The sequence below is a fragment of the Oncorhynchus masou genome, chromosome 29 (genome assembly GCF_036934945.1).
Source record: "Oncorhynchus masou masou isolate Uvic2021 chromosome 29, UVic_Omas_1.1, whole genome shotgun sequence".
NCBI lineage: Eukaryota > Metazoa > Chordata > Actinopteri > Salmoniformes > Salmonidae > Oncorhynchus > Oncorhynchus masou.
Genome location: NC_088240.1, coordinates 14,701,229 through 14,710,507, shown reverse-complemented (window position 1 = coordinate 14,710,507; position 9,279 = coordinate 14,701,229). Strand labels below are relative to the sequence as shown.

Sequence of the window (9,279 nt, the reverse complement as noted above, 5' to 3'; positions counted from 1 at the left end):
ATACTGGATGACACATTCATAGCTAGCTAGCGTGCCCCCCCCCCCCCCCCCCCCCCCCCTGCCCTCAAGTTATCTGGACAGAGAATCTGTTCATTACCAGGTACAGTACTGAGTTGACCGGCTTTGGTCAGACAAGTTTAAAATAGGCTACACTGCAGTGTGTGTGTGTGTGTGTGTGTGTTTGAGAGTGTGTGTGTGTGTGTGTTTGAGAGTGTCATTGTGTGTGTGTGTTTGAGAGTGTCTGTGTGTGTGTGCGTGTTTGAGAGTGTCATTGTGTGTGTTTGAGAGTGTCATTGTGTGTGTGTGTGTTTGAGAGTGACTGTGTGTGTGTGTGTGTGTGTTTGAGAGTGTCATTGTGTGTGTGTGTTTGAGAGTGTCTGTGTGTGTGTGTATTTGAGAGTGTCTGTGTGTGTGTGTATTTGAGAGTGCCATTGTGTGTGTGTGTGTTTGAGAGTGTCTGTGTGTGTGTTTGATAGTGTCTGTGTGTGTGTGTGTTTGAGAGTGTCTGTGTGTGTGTGTGTGTGTGTGTGTGTGTGTGTGTGTGTGTGTGTGTGTGTGTGTGTGTGTGTGTGTGTGTGTGTGTGTGTGTGTTTGTGTGTGTCTGTGTGTGTCTTTGTTTGTGTTTGAGAGTGTCTGTGTGTGTCTTTGTTTGAGAGTGCCATTGTGTGTGTGTGTGTGTGTGTGTTTGAGAGTGTCTGTGTGTGTGTTTGATAGTGTCTGTGTGTGTGTGTGTTTGAGAGTGTCTGTGTGTGTGTTTGAGAGTGTCTGTGTGTGTGTTTGAGAGTGTCTGTGTGTGTGTGTTTGATAGTACCTGTGTTTGTGTGTCTGTGGGCGTTATCTCTTTATTGAGTTATTGATATGTTCCTTTCATCGATTGCGTTTCTGTGTGTGTGTCTGTGAGAAGGCTTATGTAAAATTAGCATGTCTGAGTATTTCTTGTGTGGAAATTTTTAAGGATTTTATGGAATTTTCAAGTTCAAGTTTTATTTGTCACATGCACAAACCCTACCCAGCAGTATTCAATATGAAAATAAGTATAACTAATGATAACTAATAAAAATACATTTTAATTACAAGAGGAAGCTATATACAAGATAAATGGACAATGTGCAGGTGGACTGGAGTATTTGAGGTAGATATGTACATTTAATGTGTGGGTGTTAGTGTGAGTGTGTGTACAGTAAGTGTGTGGGGTGTAAGTGTGTGGGTATTAGTGTGTGGTTGTTAGTATGTGAGTGTGTGTGTTAGTGTATGTGTGTGTGTGTGTGTTCTTGTAAGTGTGTGGGTGTTAGTGTGTGGGTTTTAGTGTGTTAGTGTGTGGGAGATCGTGTGTGGTTGTTAGTGTGTGGGTGTTAGTGTAAGTGTGTGGGTGATAGTGTATGAGTGTGTGTGTTAGTGTGAGTGTTTGTGTGTGTTTTGTAAATGTGTGGATGTTAGTGTGTGGGTGTGGTTGTGGGTGTTAGTGTAAGTGTGTGTAATCGTGTGGTGTGTTCGTGTGTGGTATTAGTATGAGTGTGCGGGTATTAGTGTGTGAGTGTGTGTTAATGTGAGAGTGTGTTAGTGGGTGGGTGTTAGTGTGTGTGTGTGTGATGGTGTGAGTGTGTGTCTTATTGTACATGTGTGGTTGTTAGTGTGTGGGTGTGTGTTAGTGTGTGTGTGTTAGTGTTAGTGTGTGGGTATTAGTGTGAGTGTGTGTGCGTTATTGTAGGTGTGTGGGTGTTACTGTGTGGATGTTAGTGTATGGGTGTTACCGTGTGGGTGTTAGTGTGAGTGTGTGGGTGTTAGTGTGAGTGCGTGGCCGTTGGTGTTAATATATGGGTGTTACTGTTAGTGTATGGGTGTTACTGTGTGGGTGTTAGTGTGAGTGTGTTGGTGTTAGTGTGTGGGTGTGGGTGTTGGTGTGTGGGTGTTGGTGGGTGTGTGTGGGTGGGTGTTAGTGTGTGTGTGTGTGTGATGGTGTGAGTGTGTGTGTTATTGTACATGTGTGGGTGTTAGTGTGTGGGTGTGTGTTAGTGTGTGTGGGTTAGAGTGTGTGTGTTAGTGTGTGTATGTTATTGTAAGTATGTGGGTGTTATTGTGGGGGTGTTCGTGTGTGGGCATGAGTGTTAGTGTGTGGGTATTAGTGTGAGTGTGTGTGCGTTATTGTAGGTGTGTGGGTGTTACTGTGTGGATGTTAGTGTATGGGTGTTACCGTGTGGGTGTTAGTGTGAGTGTGTGGGTGTTAGTGTGAGTGCGTGGATGTTGGTGTTTGTGTATGGGCATTACTGTGTGGGTGTTAGTGTTAGTGTATGGGTGTTACTGTGTGGTTGTTAGTGTGAGTGTGTGGTTGTTAGTGTGAGTGTGTGGGTGCAAGAGTGTCAGTGTTGGTGTGATAGGCAGGATGTACTGTACAGTTTTGAGAATGACACAAATATTAATTTCCACAAAGTTTGCTGCTTCAGTGTCTTTAGATATTTTTGTCAGATGTTACTATGGAATACTGAAGTATAATTACATGCATGTCATAAGTGTCAAAGGCTTTTATTGACAATTACATCAAATCAAATCAAATCAAATTTATTTATATAGCCCTTCGTACATCAGCTGATATCTCAAAGTGCTGTACAGAAACCCAGCCTAAAACCCCAAACAGCAAGCAATGCAGGTGTAGAAGCACGGTGGCTAGGAAAAACTCCCTAGAAAAGCCAAAACCTAGGAAGAAACCTAGAGAGGAACCAGGCTATGTGGGGTGGCCAGTCCTCTTCTGGCTGTGCCGGGTAGAGATTATAACAGAACATGGCCAAGATGTTCAAATGTTCATAAATGACCAGCATGGTCGAATAATAATAAGGCAGAACAGTTGAAACTGGAGCAGCAGCACGGCCAGGTGGACTGGGGACAGCAAGGAGTCATCATGTCAAGTAGTCCTGGGGCATGGTCCTAGGGCTCAGGTCAGTTGAAACTGGAGCAGCAGCACGGCCAGGTGGACTGGGGACAGCAAGGAGTCATCATGTCAGGTAGTCCTGGGGCATGGTCCTAGGGCTCAGGTCCTCCGAGAGAGAGAAGGAGAGAATTAGAGAACGCACACTTAGATTCACACAGGACACCGAATTGGACAGGAGAAGTACTCCAGATATAACAAACTGACCCCAGTCCCCCGACACATAAACTACTGCAGCATAAATACTGGAGGCTGAGACAGGAGGGTCAGGAGACACTGTGGCCCCACCCGAGGACACCCGGACAGGGCCAAACAGGAAGGATATAACCCCACCCACTTTGCCAAAGCACAGCCCCCACACCACTGGAGGGATATCTTCAACCACCAACTTACCATCCTGAGACAAAGCTGAGTATAGCCCGCAAAGATCTCCGCCACGGCACAACCCAAGGGAGGGGGCGCCAACCCAGACAGGATGACCACATCAGTGAATCAACCCACTCAGGTGACGCACCCCCTCCAGGGACGGCATGAGAGAGCCCCGGCAAGCCAGTGACTCAGCCCCTGTAATAGGGTTAGAGGCAGAGAATCCCAGTGGAAAGAGGGGAACCGGCCAGGCAGAGACAGCAAGGGTGGTTCGTTGCTCCAGAGCCTTTCCGTTCACCTTCCCACTCCTGGGCCAGACTACACTCAATCATATGACCCACTGAAGAGATGAGTCTTCAGTAAAGACTTAAAGGTTGAGACCGAGTTTGCGTCTCTGACATGGGTAGGCAGACCGTTCCATAAAAATGGAGCTCTATAGGAGAAAGCCCTGCCTCCAGCTGTTTGCTTAGAAATTCTAGGGACAATTAGGAGGCCTGCGTCTTGTGACCGTAGCGTACGTGTAGGTATGTACGGCAGGACCAAATCAGAGAGATAGGTAGGAGCAAGCCCATGCAATGCTTTGTAGGTTAGCAGTAAAACCTTGAAATCAGCCCTTGCTTTGACAGGAAGCCAGTGTAGGGAGGCTAGCACTGGAGTAATATGATCAAATTTTTGGTTCTAGTCAGGATTCTAGCAGCCGTATTTAGCACTAACTGAAGTTTATTTAGTGCTTTATCCGGGTAGCCGGAAAGTAGAGCATTGCAGTAGTCTAACCTAGAAGTGACAAAAGCATGGATTAATTTTTCTGCATCATTTTTGGACAGAAAGTTTCTGATTTTTGCAATGTTACGTAGATGGAAAAAAGCTGTCCTTGAAATGGTCTTGATATGTTCTTCAAAAGAGAGATCAGGGTCCAGAGTAACGCCGAGGTCCTTCACAGTTTTATTTGAGATGACTGTACAACCATTAAGATTAATTGTCAGATTCAACAGAAGATCTCTTTGTTTCTTGGGACCTAGAACAAGCATCTCTGTTTTATCCGAGTTTAAAAGTAGAAAGTTTGCTGCCATCCACTTCCTTATGTCTGAAACACATGCTTCTAGCGAGGGCAATTTTGGGGCTTCACCATGTTTCATTGAAATGTACAGCTGTGTATCATCCGCATAGCAGTGAAAGTTAACATTATGTTTTCGAATAACATCCCCAAGAGGTAAAATATATAGTGAAAACAACAGCGGTCCTAAAACGGAACCTTGAGCAACACCGAAATTTACAGTTGATTTGTCAGAGGACAAACCATCCACAGAGACAAACTGATATCTTTCCGACAGATAAGATCTAAACCAGGCCAGAACTTGTCCGTGTAGACCAATTTGGGTTTCCAATCTCTCCAAAAGAATGTGGTGATCGATGGTATCAAAAGCAGCACTAAGGTCTAGGAGCACGAGGACAGATGCAGAGCCTCGGTCCGATGCCATTAAAATGTCATTTACCACCTTCACAAGTGCCGTCTCAGTGCTATGATGGGGTCTAAAACCAGACTGAAGCATTTCATATACATTGTTTGTCTTCAGGAAGGCAGTGAGTTGCTGAGCAACAGCCTTTTCTAAGATTTTTGAGAGGAATGGAAGATTCGATATAGGCCGATAGTTTTTTATATTTTCTGGGTCAAGGTTTGGCTTTTTCAAGAGAGGCTTTATTACTGCCACTTTTAGTGAGTTTGGTACACATCCGGTGGATAGAGAGCCGTTTATTATGTTCAACATAGGAGGGCCAAGCACAGGAAGCAGCTCTTTCAGTAGTTTAGTTGGAATAGGGTCCAGTAAGCAGCTTGAAGGTTTAGAGGCCATGATTATTTTCATCATTGTGTCAAGAGATATAGTACTAAAACACTTGAGCGTCTCTCTTGATCCTAGGTCCACGCAGAGTTGTGCAGACTCAGGACAACTGAGCTTTGAAGGAATACGCAGATTTAAAGAGGAGTCTGTAATTTGCTTTCTAATAATCATAATTTTTTTCCTCAAAGAAGTTCATGAATTTATCACTGCTAAAGTGAAAGTCATCCTCTCTTGGGGAATGCTGCTTTTTAGTTAGCTTTGCGACCGTATCAAAAAGGAATTTTGGATTGTTCTTATTGTCCTCAATTAAGTTAGAAAAATAGGATGATCGAGCAGCAGTAAGGGCTCTTCGGTACTGCACGGTACTGTCTTTCCAAGCTAGACGGAAGACATGAAGTTGTTGCAGAGTCAATATTTGCAGTGTTGACCCTTCTTTTTCAAGACCTCTGCAATCCGCCCTGGCATGCTGTCAATTAACTTCTGGGCCACATCCTGACTGATGGCAGCCCATTCTTGCATAATCAATGCTTGGAGTTTGTCAGAATATGTGTTTTTTATTTTATTTGTCCACCTCCCTCTTGAGGATTGATCCAAGATGTTGTAGCAGTCAGACGTCTTGTCGTGCCGTGTCCCTTGTATATATATATATACATATTTTTTTTACATATTTTTCTTCGCATATCTTTTAAAACATTTTGCTAAACCTCAACATCTAAATACTCTCCTGCAACCCGCCTCACCAATGTAGCGTGGATCTGCTTTTTTTCTAAAGTATTTATATTTACTTCGGATCCGGAACCCCTCAACTGAAGCTAGCCAGCTAACTACCAGCTATCAGTCAGCAAACCATTGCTAGTGGTCATCAGCTAACCGGTCATCAGCTAACCTTTAGCTCGGAAAGCTCTCCATTCTGCTTGTTTATGTTTTATCTGTCGGCCCCAGCCGCACTCAGGCTCTGTGTGTAGTTATTCCGACCCTCCCTGCCTAGTCAACACCATTTTACCTGCTGTTGTTGTGCTAGCTGATTAGCTGTTGTTGTCTCACCTACTGTTTTAGCTAGCTCTCCCAATTCAACACCTGTGATTACTGTATGCCTCGCTGTATGTCTCTCTCAAATGTCAATATGCCTTGTATACTGTTGTTCAGGTTAGTTATCATTGTTTTAGTTTACAATGGAGCCCCTAGTTCCACTCTTCATACCCCTGATACCTCCTTTGTCCCACCTCCCACACATGCGGTGACCTCACCCATTACAACCAGCATGTCCAGAGATACAACCTCTCTCATCATCACCCAGTGCCTGGGCTTACCTCCGCTGTACCTGCACCCCACCATACCCCTGTCTGCGCATTATGCCCTGAATATATTCTACCATGCCCAGAAATCTGCTCCTTTTATTCTCTGTCCCCAACGCTCTCGGCGACCAGTTTTGATAGCCTTTAGCCGCACCCTCATACTACTCCTCCTCTGTTCCGCGTGTGATGTGGAGGTAAACCCAGGCCCTGCATGTCCCCAGGCACCCTCATTTGTTGACTTCTGTGATTGAAAAAGCCTTGGTTTCATGCATGTCAACATCAGCCTACTCCCTAAGTTTGTTTTACTCACTACTACCCTGATGTCCTTGCCGTGTTTGAATCCTGGCTCAGGAAGGCCACCAAAAATTCTGAGATTTCCATACCCAACTATAACATTTTCGTCAGATAGAACTGCCAAAGGGGGAGGAGTTGCAGTCTACTCACTGCAAAGTAATGTTATACTTTCCAGGTCCATACCCAAACAGTTCGAACTACTAATTTTAAAATTTTCTCTCTCCAGAAATAAGTCTCTCACTGTTGCCGCCTGCTTACCGACCCCCCTCAGCTCCCAGCTGTGCCCTGGACACTATTTGTGAATTGATCGCCCCCATCTAGCTTCAGAATTTGTTCTGTTAGGTGACCTAAACTGGGATATGCTTAACACCCCGGCAGTCCTACAATTTAAGCTAGATGCCCTCAATCTCACACAAATCATCAAGGAACCCACCAGGTAGAACCCTAAATCTGTAAACAAGGGCACCCTCATAGACATCATCCTGACCAACTGGCCCTCCAAATACACCTCCGCTGTCTTCAATCAGGATCTCAGCGATCACTGCCTCATTGCCTGTATCCGCTACGGAGCCACAGTCAAACGACCACCTCTCATCACAGTCAAACGCTCCCTAAAACACTTCTGTGAGCAGGCCTTTCTAATCGACCTGGCCCGGGTATCCTGGAAGGACATTGACCTCATCCCGTCAGTTGAGGATACCTGGTCATTCTTTAAAAGTAAATTCCTCACTATTTTAGATAAGCATGCTCCGTTCAAAAAATTCAGAACTAAGAACAGATATAGCCCTTGGTTAACTCCAGACCTGACTGCCCTCGACCAGCACAAAAAACCTGACTGCCCTCGACCAGCACAAAAACATCCTGTGGCGGATTGCAAAAGCATTGAATAGTCCCCGCGATATGCAACTGTTCAGGGAAGTCAGGAACCAATACACGCAGTCAGTCAGGAAAGCTAAGGCCAGCTTCTTCAGGCAGAAATTTGCATCCTGTAGTTCTAACTCCAAAAAGTTCAGGAACACTGTGAAGTCCATGGAGAACAAGAGCACCTCCTCCCAGCTGCCCACTGCACTGAGGCAAGGTAACACGGTCACCACCGATAAATCCATGATTATCGAAAACTTCAACAAGCATTTCTCAACGGCTGGCCATGCCTTCCACCTGGCTACCGCAACCTCGGCCAACAGCTCCCCCCCCCGCAGCTACTCGCCCAAGCCTCTCCAGGTTCTCCTTTACCCAAAGGATTTTTGAGGCTCTGTTTTCCATTGTCTCCTTATATGGCTGTGAATGCGAGAGGAATGAGCCTGCCCTATCTATCGTTTCTCCAAGGTGTCTGCAGCATTGTGACGTATTTGTAGGCATATCATTGGAAGATTGACCATAAGAGGCTACATTTTCCAGGTGTCCGCCCGGTGTCCTCCGTCAAAATTGGTGCGTCATTTTCAGCTGCTGGTATTTTTCCATGGGATTCTGAGGGGAAAGCAGGCTTCCACAAACGGCATATCAATGAAGAGATATGTGAAAAAACAACATGAGGATTGATTCTAAACAACGTTTGCCATGTTTCGGTCGATATTATGGAGGTTAATTCGGAAAAAGTTTGACGTTTTGGTGACTGAATTTTCGGTTCGTTTCGGTAGCCAAATGTGATGTACAAAACGGAGCGATTTCTCCTACACAAAGATTCTTTCAGGAAAAACTGAACATTTGCTATGTAAATGAGAGTCTCCTCATTGAAAACATCCGAAGCTCTTCAAAGGTAAATGATTTTATTTATTTGGTTATCAGGTTTTTGTGAAAATGTTGCGTGCTAAATGCTACGCAAAATGCTAAGCTAGCTTGCAATACTCTTACACAAATGCTTTATTTGCTATGGTTCAAAAGCATATTTTGAAAATCTGAGATGACAGTGTTGTTAAGAAAAGGCTAAGCTTGAGAGCAGGCATATTATTTTCATTTCATTTGCGATTTTCAGAAATCGTTAATGTTGCGTTATGCTAATGAGCCTGAGGCTGTATTCACGATCCCGGATCCGGGATGGGTAGTATCAAGAGGTTTAAACATCCCAAGGAGCACTGTGCAAGCGATAATATTGAAATGGAAGGAGTATCAGACCACTGCAAATCTACCAAGACCTGGCCGTCCCTCTAAACTTTCAGCTCATACAAGGAGAAGACTGATCAGAGATGCAGCCAAGAGGCCCATGATCACTCTGGATGAACTGCAGAGATCTACAGCTGAAGTGGGAGACTCTGTCCATAGGACAACAATCAGTCGTATATTACACAAATCTGGCCTTTATGGAAGAGTGGCAAGAAGAAAGCCATTTCTTAAAGATATCCATAAAAAGTGTTGTTTAAAGTTTGCCACAAGCCACCTGGGAGACACACCAAACATGTGGAAGAAGGTGCTCTGGTCAGATGAAACCAAAATTGAACTTTTTGGCAACAATGCAAAATGTTATGTTTGGCGTAAAAGCAACTCAGCTCATCACCCTGACCACACCATCCCCACTGTCAAACATGGTGGTGGCAGCATCATGGTTTGGGCCTGCTTTTCTTCAGCGGGG

The 9,279-nt window shown here is 44.8% G+C and overlaps 1 protein-coding gene across 1 annotated transcript in view; it reads left to right on the top strand.

Annotated features, from left to right (window-relative positions):
• The window catches only part of LOC135519055 (interleukin-1 receptor accessory protein-like 1-A), a 332,630-nt gene that overhangs the window by 80,022 nt on the left and 243,329 nt on the right, over positions 1–9,279 (top strand). The window lies entirely within an intron of this gene.